The 17,619-nt window shown below is 37.6% G+C and overlaps 1 protein-coding gene and 2 long non-coding RNA genes across 10 annotated transcripts in view; 2 read left to right on the top strand and 1 right to left on the bottom strand.

Annotated features, from left to right (window-relative positions):
• The window catches only part of LOC127414732 (SAP30-binding protein-like), a 145,352-nt gene that overhangs the window by 79,433 nt on the left and 48,300 nt on the right, over window positions 1-17,619 (top strand). The gene's annotated exons all lie outside the window — the stretch shown is intronic.
• On the top strand, window positions 1,528-6,590 carry LOC127414743 (uncharacterized). 4 transcript variants are annotated; one of them, XR_007892840.1, is made up of 10 exons: window positions 1,528-1,679; window positions 2,003-2,270; window positions 2,359-2,493; window positions 3,039-3,118; window positions 3,226-3,298; window positions 3,711-3,882; window positions 4,353-4,450; window positions 5,297-5,447; window positions 5,775-5,901; window positions 6,170-6,588. It is a non-coding gene; the product is annotated as an uncharacterized LOC127414743 (long non-coding RNA). The 4 variants fall into 4 exon arrangements; XR_007892838.1 differs by having other exon boundaries at window positions 3,039-3,298; window positions 6,170-6,590; XR_007892839.1 differs by lacking the exon at window positions 3,226-3,298 and having other exon boundaries at window positions 1,529-1,679; window positions 6,170-6,586.
• LOC127414742 (uncharacterized) lies at window positions 6,591-11,714 on the bottom strand. 5 transcript variants are annotated; one of them, XR_007892835.1, is made up of 6 exons: window positions 11,465-11,714; window positions 8,233-10,990; window positions 8,030-8,075; window positions 7,836-7,925; window positions 7,046-7,269; window positions 6,591-6,891 (listed from the first exon to the last, which is right to left on the bottom strand). It is a non-coding gene; the product is annotated as an uncharacterized LOC127414742 (long non-coding RNA). The 5 variants fall into 5 exon arrangements; XR_007892834.1 differs by having other exon boundaries at window positions 6,591-7,269; window positions 8,233-8,906; window positions 9,289-10,990; window positions 11,465-11,711; XR_007892833.1 differs by having other exon boundaries at window positions 6,591-7,269; window positions 8,233-8,911; window positions 9,289-10,990; window positions 11,465-11,711.

Here is a 17,619-nt window from a genome sequence, read left to right on the forward strand (position 1 = left end):
CATTTTTACAGTACAAATGTAAATTTATGTCAGTGCCATCTGATAACAAGTTAGAGCTGTACACGCTGCAGTTAACATTGGGTTGACATCTTTATTAAGAGAATATTCCGGTTTCAAAACAAGTTAAGCTGAATCAAGATCATTTGTTTTCAAATTTGAAATTAATTTTACTCATCTATTATTTATTTTCTTTAAAAATGAAAAATTCTGGGGTACAGTAAGGCACTTACTCACTGTTTAAAAATGCACATGATATGCATGTAAAAATGATTTTAGTGTGATAAAATCACTTACCTTTTCTGTGTGAAGTTGTGCCCAATTTTACAACTTTGTTGCCATGGTGATGTAATGTCAACAAACCCTAAAATTACTGTAAAAATTACAATTTAATAAACTTCAAAGCTTAAATAATACGCAAGTTTTAAAAGACTAAGCAATGTAAGTGCTTTTATAAAATTAAAATCTTAAAATATCTGCTTTAAACCCTCCAAAAATTTGCCACATTCACTTCCATTTTAAGTGCCTCACTGTAACCTCTATTTTTGCTATTTATTGTTTTTTTTTTAAAGAAACGAAGGGAGGAGTTGAAATAACTTTTTGTGGTTATCAACAATCATTCATTTAAAGCTCAGTGCTTGCTTCATTAAATACTCATACACTTTGAACAAACTTATGTTTATGGAAAATTATGCACATAGTCTGAGGGAAGCTGTGTTTTCGTAGTAAAGAAAGGAAAGATAAATGCAGAATAACTTAGTGACATTTCCATAGATGAGTGGTTCCATTCATAAGCAGTTATTAATAGTGGTTGTGTGCCCATCACAAACTGTATTTATATAATCAGTGTGTTTGACCTCATAAATATACTAATAGTAGTAGTAATCCTGAATCCCCTTGGTTATAAATGACCCTAGATTAACAATTTGAAGTATGGGGGCTGGGTAGCTCAGCGAGTATTGATGCTGACTACCACCCCTGGAGTCACAAGTTCGAATCCAGGGCATGCTGAGTGACTCCAGCCATGTCTCCTATGCAACCAAATTGGCCTGGTTGCTAGGGAGGGTAGAGTCACATAGGGTAACCTCCTCGTGGTCACTATAATGTGGTTCTTGCTCTCAGTGGGGTGTGTGGTGAGTTGAGCGTGGATGCCGCGGAGAATAGCGTGGGCCTCCACATGCGCTATGTCTCCGCGGTAATGTGTTCAAGCCACGTGATAAGATGTGCGGAGTGACGGTCTCAGATGCGGAGGCAACTGAGATTCGTCCTCCGCTAACCGGATTGAGGTGAGTCACTACCACCACGAGGACTTAGAGTGCATTAGGAATTGGGCATTCCAAATTGGGGAGAAAAAAAGTATATTTGACGTATGGAAATGCTTATTGTGTGTGTTTATATCTCATAGCATGCTTGTATTATGCTTTTTAATGTTGCATTCATTTTAGGAGTTTCTAGTTTTTATTAATGTATTCACTAATGTTTTGGATCCATAACCGCAATTTATTGTTTTATATTTGTCATGCATTTACATAACCATTGCTTTGTGTCTGCATTTAGTTTTGTTCCCTTGTTTGTGAACCTTTGTTCTGTTTCATGTTTTCTGTAGTTATGCAAGTTACTTGAAGCTGAATTTCACAAAATGAGATCACTTACTGCTTTAGGTTGGCTGCTTTAGGCCCCAGGTGCAGTATATTGTCATCCAAAATAGACCCCCGCTCATGAAGAGCTAAACACAACATTTTTAGCGCAAACTGTACAAGTGATATCTTGAGTGGTGTTATAGACACAGGGTTAGAATTGAACCTTTCTCTTGGCATCCCTAAGCTGACATATTAGAACTGACTCCTTTATAGCATTGCACAGGGAAGGGTTATTAGGATATGGGTAGAAAGTCTCTGGTTATTATTATTATTGTTTATAGATTCCACTTTACAGAGTTAAGCCTAATTATGCTGTAAGGTCCCACTATCGCTGCACATGTTGTAATTTGTTTTTGAATTGGCAGGTGGCAATGGAAGAAGAAAGCTTACAATTGTCCCTCCAGACTCAGAGGGCTATACAGGCAGACTTATCAAGATGGCAACGACCACTGGAAGAACAGCACTCTACATGGTCCCTCTTCAAGATGAGTTATGTCTTGATCCACTGCCATTCTCAGCAGAGGAGTTTGCTAAGATGCCAAAGGTGGAGTGTTGGACATGTAAAACAACAATGCCACTTCATACTTGCATGTCAAGTCCTTTGGTGGCACACAGTCAGCTGATGATGAAGAGGTATGTTATGTTACACATAATAATGACCATCTACTTTTCATTTAAGTTTTGTTTTAGGCAGCATATATACCCAGTTTTTTCATTTCAGATTACTGATGATGATGTGAAAATAGTTGCTGAGACGGCCAGTACTGTGACCCTTGCCGCCCCAACCCCTACTTCTAGGCCTACACCTACTACCCCAACACGAACGTCTACTCCTACCCCCACCACAAGTGATGAGGTGATATGAATCAAAACTGTATTGTTAAATGTGTGCTCAAATACTTGTCAATACACTTCTTCTGGACGTGCTGTAAATTATGTAAAATGTACACAAGTACCAGTGCAGTCCATTTGAATTATTTTTAAATTGATTTGCTGATATTTAAAGGTGAATGTTTTAATATCATAATATTAAATAGCAAATTTTAAATATGGTTCAGATCTTTTTAACTTGCATGTGATGAGGATTTTTTTTTTTTAAACATGGAGCTGTGCTGCCTTACGGGAGCTGCAATGCTAAGATTACATTATCTGCTAAATGCTTCTCTCTTTATCTGTGTAGAGCCCCATTATCATACACTTTCAATCACAAGATAAGCACACTGACTCAAAAGTACATTTCAAAACGATAGTTTTTGCACAATACTGCTTCCATGCCGATCGTTGTCGGTATAAGTCCAAGATGAGCGACATGTCAATTAAACAAATTACTTGATTACAAATTACTGTGTGGTTTTGCTTGGCATGTCATATTTAATCATTTGTCTTTTCTTGATTTTATAGGATGTGGGACAGTGTCCCATTTGTATGGACATATTTACACAGAGATAGTTGCCTGTGCATGCAAGTATATGTGGAGAAAGGTAAGATGTCATGATTTGCAAAAGCAAATCATTGTCAACAATTTTGTATTTTATGAGGTTTTTGAGTTAAATCAAGCTTTATTGTAATGAGAACTTTATATCCTCAGTGTAATACAGACATTAACTTATGCGATCAGTCCTCCATGTGGCACATCAAAACCAAAGCCCAGAAATAAAGTGGTAGAGTGTTTTTAATCAATACATGTAAAGACACTTAAAGGGATAGTTCACCCAAAAATGAAAATTCTGTCATCATTTACTCACCCTCATGTCATTCCAAACGTGGATGACTTCTTTCTTCTGTGGAACACAAAAGAAGATATTTTAAAGAACGTTGGTAACCAAACAACATTGGTGCCTATTGACTTCCATTGTATGGACCAAAAAAACCCACTGAGACATTTCTCAAAATATCTTCTTTTGTGTTCCACAGAAGAAAGAAAGTCATACAGGTTTGGAATGACATGAGGGTGAGTAAATGATGACAGAATTTTCATTTTTGGGTGAACTATCCCTTTAAGAATATAGAATTTATTAATAGGGTTATTTTTTTTCACAGTCCAGATGATGTACTGCATTTGTTGGCAAATAGGGTTGATGACAGCAAGGATTTCAAGATCTGCGTGTCTTGCACAGACTTCTTTCAAAGAGCTATATACAGTGGCAGCGCCAAAAGAGAGGAAACCCTGTCAACACTTTGCGTGTAACATTTTGGGGGGAAGCAGGTGTTGATACAGGTGCCATTCGAAAGGAATTTCTTACAGGTAAGTCATCTTTATTACGTTATCAAATTTGTTTTATTTTTATTCATGATAACACTTTAAGGATTAGAAATTAGACATGAATTAATTACTAATAATCCCATTTGTGTGTGACTAGTTATGGATTTGTTAGTAATTCTTAACATATAACTTATTATCTGCATCATATAAATGTGCATCTTATAACTATAAAATGATATTCTTCTCACCACAATTGTACAGAGCGCTTATCTGAGTTACCATAGACTTTGTCAGTTTGAACCAGTTTGATACATTGTTTCAAAGCAGCTTTACAGAACTAAGTTGTTAGCAAAATGTACAAAATGTAACAATTTAACAAAATGTAATAAGTCTCTTATGAATTAAAATGATTAGTCTTTTAGCCCCCAGTGAGCAAGCCAAAGGTGTTCTGTGGCCAGGATAAACAAAACTCCACAGGATAATGGAATGCAGAATGCATTTTATCATTTCAGGTGGAAGATGACGCTGATCTCTCAGCATGGACTGATGCTATAATTAATTGTGGTTTCACTGGGGCCATTACACCAGAGAACAAAGAGGCCATCATACAGTAAGAAAACAGTCAGATATTTGGTCATTTGACTAAAAAAAATATATATATATATTTATCAGACCATAAACAAGTTTATTTTAGCTATCGAGGAAAGTACAGAGTTTCACTGACAGTACAAATAGAGTATATTGTGAGGGGTGGATATAACAACCTCACTTTTAACTTGTACTTTGTAGCCACAATAGAAACATACCATATACACCAATCAGCCACAACATTAAAACCACCTGCTTAATATTGTGTAGGTCCCCCTTCTGCCACCAAAACAGCGCCAACCCGCATCTCAGAATAGCGTTCTGAGATTATATTCTTCTCACCACAATTGTACAGAGCGGTTATCTGAGTTACCGTAGACTTTGTCAGTTTGAACCAATCTGGCCATTCTCTGTTGACCTCTCTCATCAACAAGGCGTTTCCGTCCACAGAACTGCCGCTCACAGGATGTTTTTTGTCTTTGGCACCATTCTGAATAAATTCTAGAGACTGTTGTGTGTGAAAATCCCAGAAGATCAGCAGTTACAGAAATATTCAAACCAGCCCATATGGCACCAACAATCATCCATGCGATTATCTAATCAGCCAATCATGTGGCAGCAGCGCAGTGTATAAAATCATGCAGATACAGGTCAGGAGATTCAGTTAATGTTCACATCAACCATCAAAATGGGGAAAAAAATGTGATCTCAGTGATTTCGACCGTGATTCTTGGCGCCTGACAGGCTGGTTTGAGCCCATCTGTAACTGCTGATCTCCTGGGATTTTCACACATAACTGTTTCTAGAATTTACCCAGATTGGTGTATTGTATACCTGATTTTTATTAAAAAATGTATGTCTATTCCAGATCTGTTGTGCTGCATGCAACCCTGCGTCTGATCGCAATGTTGAAGCAAGTCTGAAAAGGTCTCAAAGTGTACAATTTTGTGGACATCTTGGAAGAGCATTCAGGACTGTGCCAACATTTCTTTGTCCCATGTGCAGTGGACGATGATAAGGTATCATTCATAGTAAAAATATGTTATTCATTGAGACCCCATCTGTATTTAATTGTAGAATTGGTTTGTGGAATTGCTCTGAGCACTGAATGGGAAGAGTATAATTTACTGGGTTAAAGATTAAATGTCAAATTCTGAGGTGCTCTCCTCTACTAATTATTACAGAGCATATTTGATGAATTAGTATCAATTTTTTTTTTTCTTATCATTGAGCATGGATGTTATTGCTTATTTCATCTAAAACTTCAGATATAAAGTACATCTAAACATCTTTATTAGTGGTGCTCTCAGTACCTGAAAATGCATATTTGTTGTGTCATCCCACAGGCTGATGCAGATTTTATCATGTAGAGCATTCTTCCCGAGCTATCGGAGAAGGGAACAGTACGAGAGACCCCTGAAACGGCCATCATCAACTTCCTACAAGATTTTCTTCAGGAAATTGAAAGCGCTGGTATGTATGACATGATTTTAAGTTTCTAGGAAATCGTTTCTGATCTTCTATAGATGATTTAAGATGAGACAAATGATGTCTCGGGAAAATTACATGTGACTTCACAGTGAGCAAGAGAAATTAAACAATAACAACTGTCATACAAACTTTCAAAACGTCCACTTAGTTTTAGGTAATTTAATGGGAAAATGTTAATGGTCAGCTATATTGTTGAACCATTTTTGAATAAGTGAGAGGGAGAGATGACAAATTGTTCTCTTGCTTGTAGAGGATAACCCTGATGGAGACACCCTGCCCCTAACTGTCCCCCGTATAATGCAGTGGCTTACCGGCCAGGGACACAAGCCTCTTCTTATGTCAGAACTTAAGGAATTCAAAATCTCTTTGAATTTTGACCACGAGTGCAAGCAGAGGATGCCAGAGCACAAGATTTGCTTCCCAGTTGTAAGTGACTGTGCCAGAAAAATAACATTTCCTACAGCACACATTGACAACTATAATTCATTCAAAACAGTCACGTTGCAAGCCATCCATTTTGACACTGAATTCAACAGAGTTTAAAATATTATATGCTACTAAATTTTAGAATTGTATCCTACTGACAGTGTACATATTCAAGGCATAGAACCCTGCATTGTTAAATGTTCTTGTTATTGTTCTCACTTTATAGCAGAAAAAAACAATGTAAATTGTGATTTTTTTATTTATTAAATTTTTTTTTTATTTATTTTTTTTTTTTTTACAAAATCCGAATGAATTGGGAATAACTGTCCTGCCTACGGAGTGATTTGGTCATGATTCTTTGTAAAGTGCTCTGTCAGTTAAGAATGAAGGAGCACAAAATTTAGTACAGCTAAATATTTGTCCCTCCCATAGTTCTGAGATTGTGAGGTTGGTCAATAACAGATTGAAGCTGGGCCATATGTTCTTCAGTCAAAGGGCATTCAACTGGAGGACCTACAATTCCTCTGGATGGCTGGTCTGGACATTCTGTGAAAACATGTCAAACTATTATCAACTTATGTTTTATTGGTGCAATACATTAGGTGAAAGTGCTATAAATGAAATTGCACAGAACAAATTAATTTATAAACTATGGGATTCTGGAGGAGTGACAGGGTTTTGAATGAGCCCAATTTCCCACATTTGGTTGGGGCTCAGATTGCCCTCTGTGCGGAGAGGATGGCTATTCCAACCACAAGTGAAGGATTCAAGGTTGGCCTGGAGGTGAGGCAGGAACACAAAATGACAACAAAACAGGTCCAGGCTGTTGGTTGGATCAAGTAACCCTTCCTCCTCAAGAGTGTGTAAGACATCATAGAAGATGTTTGTAACTGTCATCCATATGTCACGCCAAGGCGTTCAATGCTGAGAAATGCAGGAAAAACAATGTAATAATTTGATTAACACGGCACCTTGTTGCATAAATGTTGAGTACAAACAGTCACCCTTAAAATTAGAATACTCATAAATTTAGGTCTAGGTATGACTATTTAATTAATCTTGATGCTTACCGCTGGTAAAGAAAAGAGACCCAACAGTCTAATAAGCATAATCTAATAAGCATAGTCAATGTCAATTTCATTTTGATCATGTTTGTGAAGACAGACAGCAGAGATGTATTGCACCTAATGCTTTCACAAACAGTTTATAGAAAAATATGGAAGTATGGGAACAAAATTTCATCCTCATGATGTCCCAAACATATGACTTTATTCCCTGACAAGCCTCTGTAACTATTTTTCATAAACTCAAATAATATTTTACGTTTTAAGAAAGCAAGTCAAACAGGTTTGGAACAACAAAGAATTGAGGGCAATTTACATTTTGTGATAAAGGAAAAGTTCAATGAAACACGTATCATACATAAGATGGACAAACAATGCTTATCCATTTAAACAATTATTTTATTTTTTAAATACAAATTGTCTTACCTTAATGGAAACCAATCTCTCTCCACTGACTGAAGGAAAAAAACCAAAAACAGTTGCTGCTTTATCTGTAGCAGCTCCAAGGTACTTGATCTGAGGGAAATTATCTAATGTTACATTTATGTATCCCATCAGTAATTTTGTATGTATTTTTCAAGGCAAACAAAACATAGTGAAGAGAAGAATTAGAAAAATACCTTTCTGGAGTAGCCATCAATGGCACCGAAAATCACAAGGCCATACCTGATAAAAGATAACATTAGTTATTAACAGTTTACATATATATATGTAACTAGAGAGAGAAAAGCACAAACATACTTCAACAGTTGTTAAGGCTACAAGGTAAAACACATTTTGTTTTAATGGCTTGATGTACGGTATACTTTACAATATGACATACCTTATAAGTTTGTGTCTATGTGAACAACATGAGGGCCCCGCACAGAATAATCCTTCTGACTATACACCTCAACTGTGTCATTCTTGCAAGTATTCCACCATTCGATGTATGGAGTCCCATCCTCTTGTCAATGACACACGGTGACCTAGTGCTTGCAACCGTCCTTTCATCATTCTATGTCCTAGGTGTGGACTTTCAGCCTTCACCGAACTAAGTTGTCAAGCTCCTCATCTGTGATCTTAGAGTAGGTGTCTTTTACAGAAATGCCATACTCATTGAGATGACGATTGACAGTCCTTGTTGACACACCAAGGAGCTGGGCAATACATGGAACAGACAGCTGCATATTCACTAGTTTCTCAAGATGCTCTCTGGAAATAATAAACCTTGGAGGTCCATTTACTCCATATTGCACTTCAAGGGCAGTTATGGGTGCACTGTTATTTGCAATATGCCTCTCCACTGTGTTTTTTAAGGTTGAGAGTTCATTAAAAAGTTCTTCTGGGACTGTAATTTGATTATGCACAGAGGTGATGAAAAGAAGCTCATGGTTGCATACAAACTGAAAGTAGTCTAAATCCAATGGTTGGCGATTCATTGCATACTGCAGTTTGGAGAGCAGTCTCTCCATTATCATCTTTCCCAGTTCAACACTGATGGCATCATTGTGCCCACTGCCCTAAATAGTAACAGTTTAAATTAGTTATGAAATATACAAAACGCAAAATAAGGGTTGTATGGTCTTCTTGACTACAAGATATTATGGAAATTACAGCTTAATTTGTTATAATATTACTTTCTGTGTAGTTGCTATACAGACACAAATGACTTGTTGACAGCGTGTTTGTTGTTTGACATCAGAGGATTGTCAATTATCTGTTAGCACTAATAGTTACTTACAAATATGTACACTATCCAAAGCTGCTAGCTAACGTTAGCGAGTATGGCTAATAAATCCACCGCTTTAACTGATCTCTAACTTCTTTATCTGAAGTAAACACTGGTAATACACATTTCATGCTAATTAAATAAAAGGAAACAATCAACTTTACATACCTAAGATCCACCCTCATGCCTCTGCTCGGCCATGATGATTGATCCGTGTCTCAAGTTAATGACGTAACTTGAGCCCGTTGTACACGCCCCAATCCCCTGACTCCGCCCACACGTCAAAACAGTGCCATAAAGTGAAACGCACAGAAAAGTGAAGCACAAAGGCAAAACGGTATCACGAGCTCACACTTGATGGAAACGCAGATTAAAAGGATCTTTACTGTGTGGCAAAATCATTGCTGCTAAAAATCTGTTGCAGAGATAAAAAGGATCAAAGTTCTTAAGTTTCTTTTACAACATTCATTGATTTTTTCAATTAATTATATCTTTATTTTTTGCTATATTTTATTTATATTTTGCAGTTCTTTATTTTTGTTTGCAAAACTTTATTTTTCTTTTGTGATACTTAATTTTTGTTTACAACAAAATATTTTTTTTTTGTCAATACTTTTTTTCTTTTGCAAAACTTTCTATTTTTGCAAATATATGTGGTATGGATTTGACTCCATTGGTTGAAAATATTTGTGTCTTTACTATACTTCTTCAATGTTTTTTATTCGCAGTGTCACTGTGCAGCCTACATACGTGTTATTGTAATAATATAACAAATATCAGGTTTGATGCATAGATGTTTTCATTAGAAGAAATATTCACCTTATGTTTCTAACAATGATGAAATAAAGTGTTTACAACATTTTAAAGGTCCCCATTGCTTTTTATATTTCAGAGCACATATATAAAATACAATCCTTTAATTAATACCAGACAAAAAAATTTCTTACATACTTTGTTGTCAAAAACATATCGATTTTGTTATCTAAACCAGTGGTTCTCAACCAGGAGACCCACTAGGGGGCCTCAGCACACTTCCAAGGTGGCCTCAAGATGACTTAAAATTAATTTTAAATAAGAAATATTAAAATAATTCTACTTAATTAAAATGCTAATAAATACTTTAAGATGTATACCTACAAATTATAAACAGACTCTTTCTGAATTTCTAGAATCAAAAATTATCCATTACTAATTATTTTAATCAGACACGTCTAGTTTCTGGGAGGAGGCCTTCAAATATTGTCTTGGACAGTGGGGTGCCTTGGAGTCAAAAAGGCTGAGAACCACTGATCTAAACTATTAATATTCCAATTGACCTCGCCAAAATGGCCATCTTATCTGCTTATCAAAATTAGAACTTGACATGATAATGGAGGAGGATGATGATGAGGAAAGTTAAGGGTGATGGTTATGGCCTTCTTCGTCAACCCAAATGTTTGCACCATACTTCTGCAATTTGATGCTATGCTTAGCAGTCACAATGAAAGACCGGTCGCTGGGGATATGGAAATTGTGGCAGATGATTTCAGTGCAGTTTTTGTTGTTGTTTTTATCTTCCACAAGGACAGAGGCATAGATGGTGCCTTCCCCGGCAAAGTTACACGTCTCGTTCTCCGGCAGGTGAAGGTAACGGATCCGGGAGTCTGGTTTAAAAACCATCTTCACGTCGCTGGAAATCTTCCCTGATACTGACTGTTCAGTTTTTGATGCTGTACCTCCTATCTCTCCCCCCGCATTTAACACCATTTCTTCCAGCCTCATTGTATCCACTCCATAGAAAATCCGAAGATGCTTCCCGGTTGCGTTGGCCACGTGGGTATTTGAGCGTGAAGTCTCATTCCCCATTTTATTTAGTGGGAGCTGGTAAGATCTGAATTTTTAATGAAAGGAACATAATGTAATATTTACAGGTATGCAGAACACTGAAATGTTGTTTTCAATCAAATCTTTTCAATCTTGGTACTTTTTTTTTTTTTTTTTTTGTCATTCTGTGGCAGGACTAGTGCTCTGTACATAATAGATATGTGTCTATATGAATTAGAGCTTGGAAATTCTGGCCTGTGATTGGTTCAGAGGAGAGCATATCATTTGTTATATTGTCTTACCATCAGATCATCTTCTGGCAATATATATTTTTAAATACGGGCACCATTATAATTGACAAACCCAACCAACTTAGCATCAAGTATAGATGCAATTTTGTCATTTTAGTTAATCTAGGATGTAAAGGTGTAAAGATGTAAAAGTAAAGAGAAAATATAAAGAAACAGTCCATAATGCTGCCTTTACATACAGTATAAAATATCACTAGCTCTATAATCAAGAATATCAAATAAATACTTACTGGAGAGTTAAGAGAAAATAACTTGTATATTCAGTTCAGGAGACAAATGTTTCCTATTAACAGATGGTTCAACAGATGACTGGCAGTCAGTGTGTGCAGTAATCCACAAAAAGCAACTTCAAAACTTTCTGTAGCTAACAGAGAACTAAGAGTATCTGCTTGTGAAACCTTACGCCCACAGCAGATGATTATTTTTTCCCTGTTCTGTTGTAAGCTGTCAGCATTTTAACTTATTCCGTGAGTGAAAAATATGTGGCTGACCCTTTAAAGTAAGAGAGTTCAACAACAACATGATACCATTGCACAATCACATTACACAATCATGAAAAAGAAGAGTTCTTGACAAAGAGATTGCCTGGTGAAACTCCAAGCATGGTTCAATGACCGCTTTCAGGCCAGGCACGCACTGGTCGTTCCAAAACCCCTTCGTTCAGATAAGAGGATAAAAAGATTTTATCCTTTGCGTAGTATCATGTCATTCACGAGTTCATGTACAACTTACAGATCATTATTAAACACTAAGCAACAAAAAAAAAAAAAAAAAAAAGCTGGTGATACTGCTCTGGACTGCGGCCAACCCGCTGCAGGATGGTCTTCTTCAGGTCCTCATAAGCCAGGAGGTTCGCCGCCTGCAGTTGTTGTGCTGCGAGCTGGGCTTCCCCTGACAGCAACAGGAGGAGCCTGGCCGCCCACTGATCACGTGGCCAGCTCCATATCTCAGCGGTCTGTTCGAATAAGTCGAGGAAGGCTTCTGGGTTGTCATCGGCCCCCATCTTCAGAAGCGTGGGTGGGGACATGGGGCTGTGGTTGTCCAAGGAGGTGGCCGGGACTCTCTCCTGGCTGAGAAGGCTCCGGATCGCATGCCGGTTCTCTGCTTGAGCCCGAAGGATCTAGAAGAACCGGCGATCTTCGAGATCAAGATCCCGGGTTTCGGCACCAGTGTAACAGCTCAAAAACAGAAGGGAAGGAGAACACAGGGAAACAAGTTTTTCCAGGCTCATGTAGGACTTTTAATCGGCCACTTCAGTGCTTTACAACTTCACAGACTCGTCAGATTCACAGGCACGTAGACTTAAACTCATTAGCTTCATAGGCACTAGTAACTTAAAAACATCAGCTTCACAAACATAACAGATTAAACGTAGCAGCTTCAGGAGCACCATGGCCTTCCTTGTGCCAGACTCTCTCACTCTCTGCTGGTGGTGTGGCTGCTTATATGCCACTCTCCTCATGCTCACTGGAATTAGAGACAGGTGTTACACATAATCTAGCTCAGGTGCAAGCACCCTCACCACTTTCTATCTCTCCGGACGGACGCTCGACCACGCCCCCGCTGCCACACAAGCTCTGCGAGCTGAAAGTGCGGATCTCTTTCCAACGAGAGAAGAGGGACTGCTGCATTATCTGCCTTACAGAAACTTGGATGTCTGTGGAGATTCCAGACTCAGCCATCGAACCCGTGGTGTTCTCAGTGCATAGAACGGACAGAGTGAAAGACCTCTCAGGTAAAAGCAGAGGAGGTGGTGTATGTTTTATGATCAACAAATCCTGGAGTCGCATGACGCCATGCAAAGGTTGGACGTGTGAATGGCGAGCTCTGGGCACTTTGCTAGTTTTTAATTATTTTTTTGTCATAAACCGGTGAGATTCAATACACTCTGTTTTATAACTGTTCTATAAAGACAATATTTCAAAGAATTCAAAATCCTCGGGCTCTGGAGACATTAAAAGACACTTACGTGCTCAAGTTGATACCTCTGACAGAGCCGCAGACCAGGGACTCAATTTGGATGGTGCGGCGGGAGAAATTCCCAATTTCAACTGTCCAGCATGTCTGTGATGCTGACGAAGGTCGTTGCGGACTTGGAGGATCTTGCTGTAATACATTGATCGATTACAGCGATGGAGGCGAAATTTTCTGAGATGGTTACAAGAATCGGGGACGTCGAGAAACGGATCAATTATCTGGAGTCATCAGAGAGGGAATTAGCTGCTAATCCACTAGCGACCAAGGCAGATTTGTAGTGCATTTGGGAAAAGTTGGAAGACCTTGAGAATCGTAATCAGCGAAACAACATCCCAATTGTTGGAATTCCTGAGAACGAGGAAGGCCGAGATATGGTGAAATTCCTAGACGAGCTCTTCCTGAGTCTGCTTGACATAACAGGCCATAAGCTGGAAATCGAGCAAGCTCACAGAGTCCTGGCTCGGAGATCCACGGAGGGAGACAGGCCCTGATCAATTCTGGCCAAATTTCTGAGATCATCCGATAAAGATCTTGTGTTACACAAGGCGGGGAGTGAAGGGAAACTTTCTTGGAAGAACCACAACATTTTCTTGTTCCCAAACTTTGCGAATTCTACAAGAGAGAAATGTGATCGATTCAAACAATGCAAGAAACTCTTACATCAATGGAAGGTCGCTTTTGCACTGATGTTTCCATCCAAATTGAGAACAGATACTAAGGATGGCCGCAAAGTATTTACATGCCCACAACAAGCGATGTCTTTCATAAAGTCATTGGAATGAGTAAGCCATTTGGGCAGGGTTGCACCAGCTGTGTGTAAGTTCTCACGTAAGTTAGGACATAAAGTTCACACTAAGGGCTTAGTGACTACTAGTTAGTTTGTAACTAAGTCAGTGCTTAATTTGGTTCCACCAACTGTTCTTAAGGCAAGAGTTAACTAGTAGGTCGTAAGCTCTCCGTAAAGTAATGCGTAGTCGCATAATATGACGTTTACTCGTATTTATCCCATAAGCAGCCTTCAAATTTGTACACAGAAGTATTAAAAAGCTGTGTATTTTAGTTTGATCTCATTATGGTTGATGTTCAAACCTTGTTTGCTCACGTAACTGTCAGCCGTAATAAAATATATCCCCATTAAATAGGAACTGTATCTAAAATAAATAAGGGGTGATAAATAAATACTAATACAGCAGGCTGGAAAAATAGACATGTATTCATTTTAATATCTTATATATTTCGTATATGTTGACACTTGACACCGGGCGAAGCACCCTGAAAACTGCACCATTAGATCGGTTTCATGATGAAGAGCCGCTTAAAAGTTTTTTTTCTCTCTCGTAATTGTAAATGAGTGTAAATGCCAACATCATCATATTTGTCGAAAGGATTGAGGCCTGTCACGCAAAACATGAGCTTATTGATGTCATTAAATGAGTCTGCTTTTTTATTCCATCAGTTACTCCAGAAGCCTGTCCCATGAAGGTCGCTGAGGGTTTCAGGATTGGTTTCAGGTTGACAAATTCAAACCAATCTAATCAGGCTTAATTGGTACCAAGATGCAGCTCATCATCTTTCTTTGTCAACTCAGGCTTCGATCCTGACTTTTAGATTAGATTACGGGCTCGTGTGCATGAATGATTGACATTTGCAGCACACAACCAATGGTGTGAGAGAACGTGATTCACTTCTCGCGAGAGGATTTACCTCTGCTGAAAGCTGATGATTATGAAAATAAGAATTTAAATTCATTTAAACTGTGCACAAGACATTGTTTTAAAAATATAAAAAATTAAAATGCATCTACACTGCTCAAATTTCAACATGAAATCATGAAGACTTAAAACACATGATTTACACAGTTCAAGGGATAACTATAATATTATGAAGCAATTAAAGACATTTACACAACAAAAAGAAACAGTGACTGCTACGAGAGCTCAAGAGGACTGCTGCAAACAAATTCTTAATGTGATAAATATATAAAACAGCTGGTATATCAATGCATAAATGAATTCATATAGGCCCTCTACAAGAACACAGAGGCTTATTATTAAATTTAAAAGCTTACATTTATTTAAAAAAACAATAGCTTGTATATTTATTTGAATTGAAAACTTCATATATCATTCAAAACTATTACAAATAAATATAAGCTACTTATGATTACAAAACAAATAGAGACTATAAAGATTAATATATTAAGTTAATTTTCCTTTTTCAAAAATCTACCAGTTAGTATATCAAAAAGTGTTTTTAGACAATGGAATAAAATAATATATATACAGGTGCATCTCAAATTAGAATGTCGTGGAAAAGTTACTGAAATAAATTAATTCAACTCAAATTGTGAAACTTGTGTATTAAATAAATTCAATGCACACAGACTGAAGTAGTTTAAGTCTTTGGTTCTTTTAATTGTGATGATTTTGGCTCACATTTAACAAAACCCACCAATTCACTATCTCAAAAAATTAGAATACATCATAAGACCAATAAAAAAAAAACATTTAGTGAGTTGTTGACCTTCTGGAAAGTATGTTCATTTACTGTATATGTACTCAATACTTGGTAGGGGCTCCTTTTGCTTTACTGCCTCAATTCGGCGTGGCATGGAGGTGATCAGTTTGTGGCACTGCTGAGGTGGTATGGAAGCCCAGGTTTCTTTGACAGTGGCCTTCAGCTCATCTGCATTTTTTGGTCTCTTGTTTCTCATTTTCCTCTTGACAATACCCCATAGATTCTCTATGGGGTTCAGGTCTGGCGAGTTTGCTGGCCAGTCAAGCACACCAACACCATGGTCATTTAACCAACTTTTGGTGCTTTTGGCAGTGCGGGCAGGTGCCAAATCCTGCTGGAAAATGAAATCAGCATCTTTAAAAAGCTGGTCAGCAGAAGGAAGCATGAAGTGCTCCAAAATTTCTTGGTAAACGGGTGCAGTGACTTTGGTTTTCAAAAAACACAATGGACCAACACCAGCAGATGACATTGCACCCCAAATCATCACTGCTGTGGAAACTTAACACTGGACTTCGAGCAACTTGGGCTATGAGCTTCTCCACCCTTCCTCCAGACTCTAGGACCTTGGTTTCCAAATGAAATACAAAACTTGCTCTCATCTGAAAAGAGGACTTTGGAACACTGGGCAACAGTCCAGTTCTTCTTCTCCTTAGCCCAGGTAAGACACCTCTGACGTTGTCTGTGGTTCAGGAGTGGCTTAACAAGAGGAATACAACAACTGTAGCCAAATTCCTTGACATGTCTGTGTGTGGTGGCTCTTGATGCCTTGACCCCAGCCTCAGTCCATTCCTTGTGAAGTTCACCCAAATTCTTGAATCAGTTTTGCTTGTCAATCCTCATTAGGCTGCGGTTCTCTCGGTTGGTTGTGCATCTTTTTCTTCCACACTTTTTCCTTCCACTCAACTTTCTGTTAACATGCTTGGATACAGCACTCTGTGAACAGCCAGCTTCTTTGGCAATAAATGTTTGTGGCTTACCCTCCTTGTGAAGGGTGTCAATGATTATCTTCTGGACAACTGTCAGATCAGCAGTCTTCCCCATGATTGTGTAGCCTAGTGAACCAAACTGAGAGACCATTTTGAAGGCTCAGGAAACCTTTGCAGGTGTTTTGAGTTGATTAGCTGATTGGCATGTCACCATATTCTAATTTTTTGAGATAGTGAATTGGTGGGTTTTTGTTAAATGTGAGCCAAAATCATCACAATTAAAAGAACCAAAGACTTAAACTACTTCAGTCTGTGTGCACTGAATTTATTTAATACACGAGTTTCACAATTTGAGTTGAATTACTGAAATAAATGAACTTTTCCATGACATTCTAATTTATTGAGATGCACCTGTATATATATGGGATAATAGGACACCTAGAATTAGTCTTAAAACTCTTAAGTTGTCAAAAAGGCATGGAGGACTAGAATTCCCAAATTTAATAAATTATTATAAAGCTGCAAAAATTCAACCTATATTGATTTGGATGAACGAAGAATCTAAAGTGAAATAGAGGAAGATGGAAATTTATCAAATGGGGGAGCCTGTTCCTACCCAAACAAAAGCAACACATTTGGATCAATAGATAATATTTGTATTAATAGTACTTTTAGAATTTGGTTAGGAAAAAAGAGAAATAGTAAAAAATAAAAAAGATCTAGTTAATTTACAAGAAATTGCTAAAGATCCTGATTTCATGCCAAATAGATTAGATCATACATTTAAGTTTTGGGCAGATAGAGGTCTGATAAAGGAATGGAAAACTTTTCAAACCTAGCAAAAAATTATGAACATCCAAATTCACAATTATTTAATTATTTACAGGTGAGATATTTATTAACAGAAGTTAAAGTAAAATAAAAAGGAAATGCATCCATTAATAAATTATATAATTGATACATAA

This window comes from Myxocyprinus asiaticus, chromosome 24 (assembly GCF_019703515.2).
Source record: "Myxocyprinus asiaticus isolate MX2 ecotype Aquarium Trade chromosome 24, UBuf_Myxa_2, whole genome shotgun sequence".
Classification (NCBI taxonomy): domain Eukaryota; kingdom Metazoa; phylum Chordata; class Actinopteri; order Cypriniformes; family Catostomidae; genus Myxocyprinus; species Myxocyprinus asiaticus.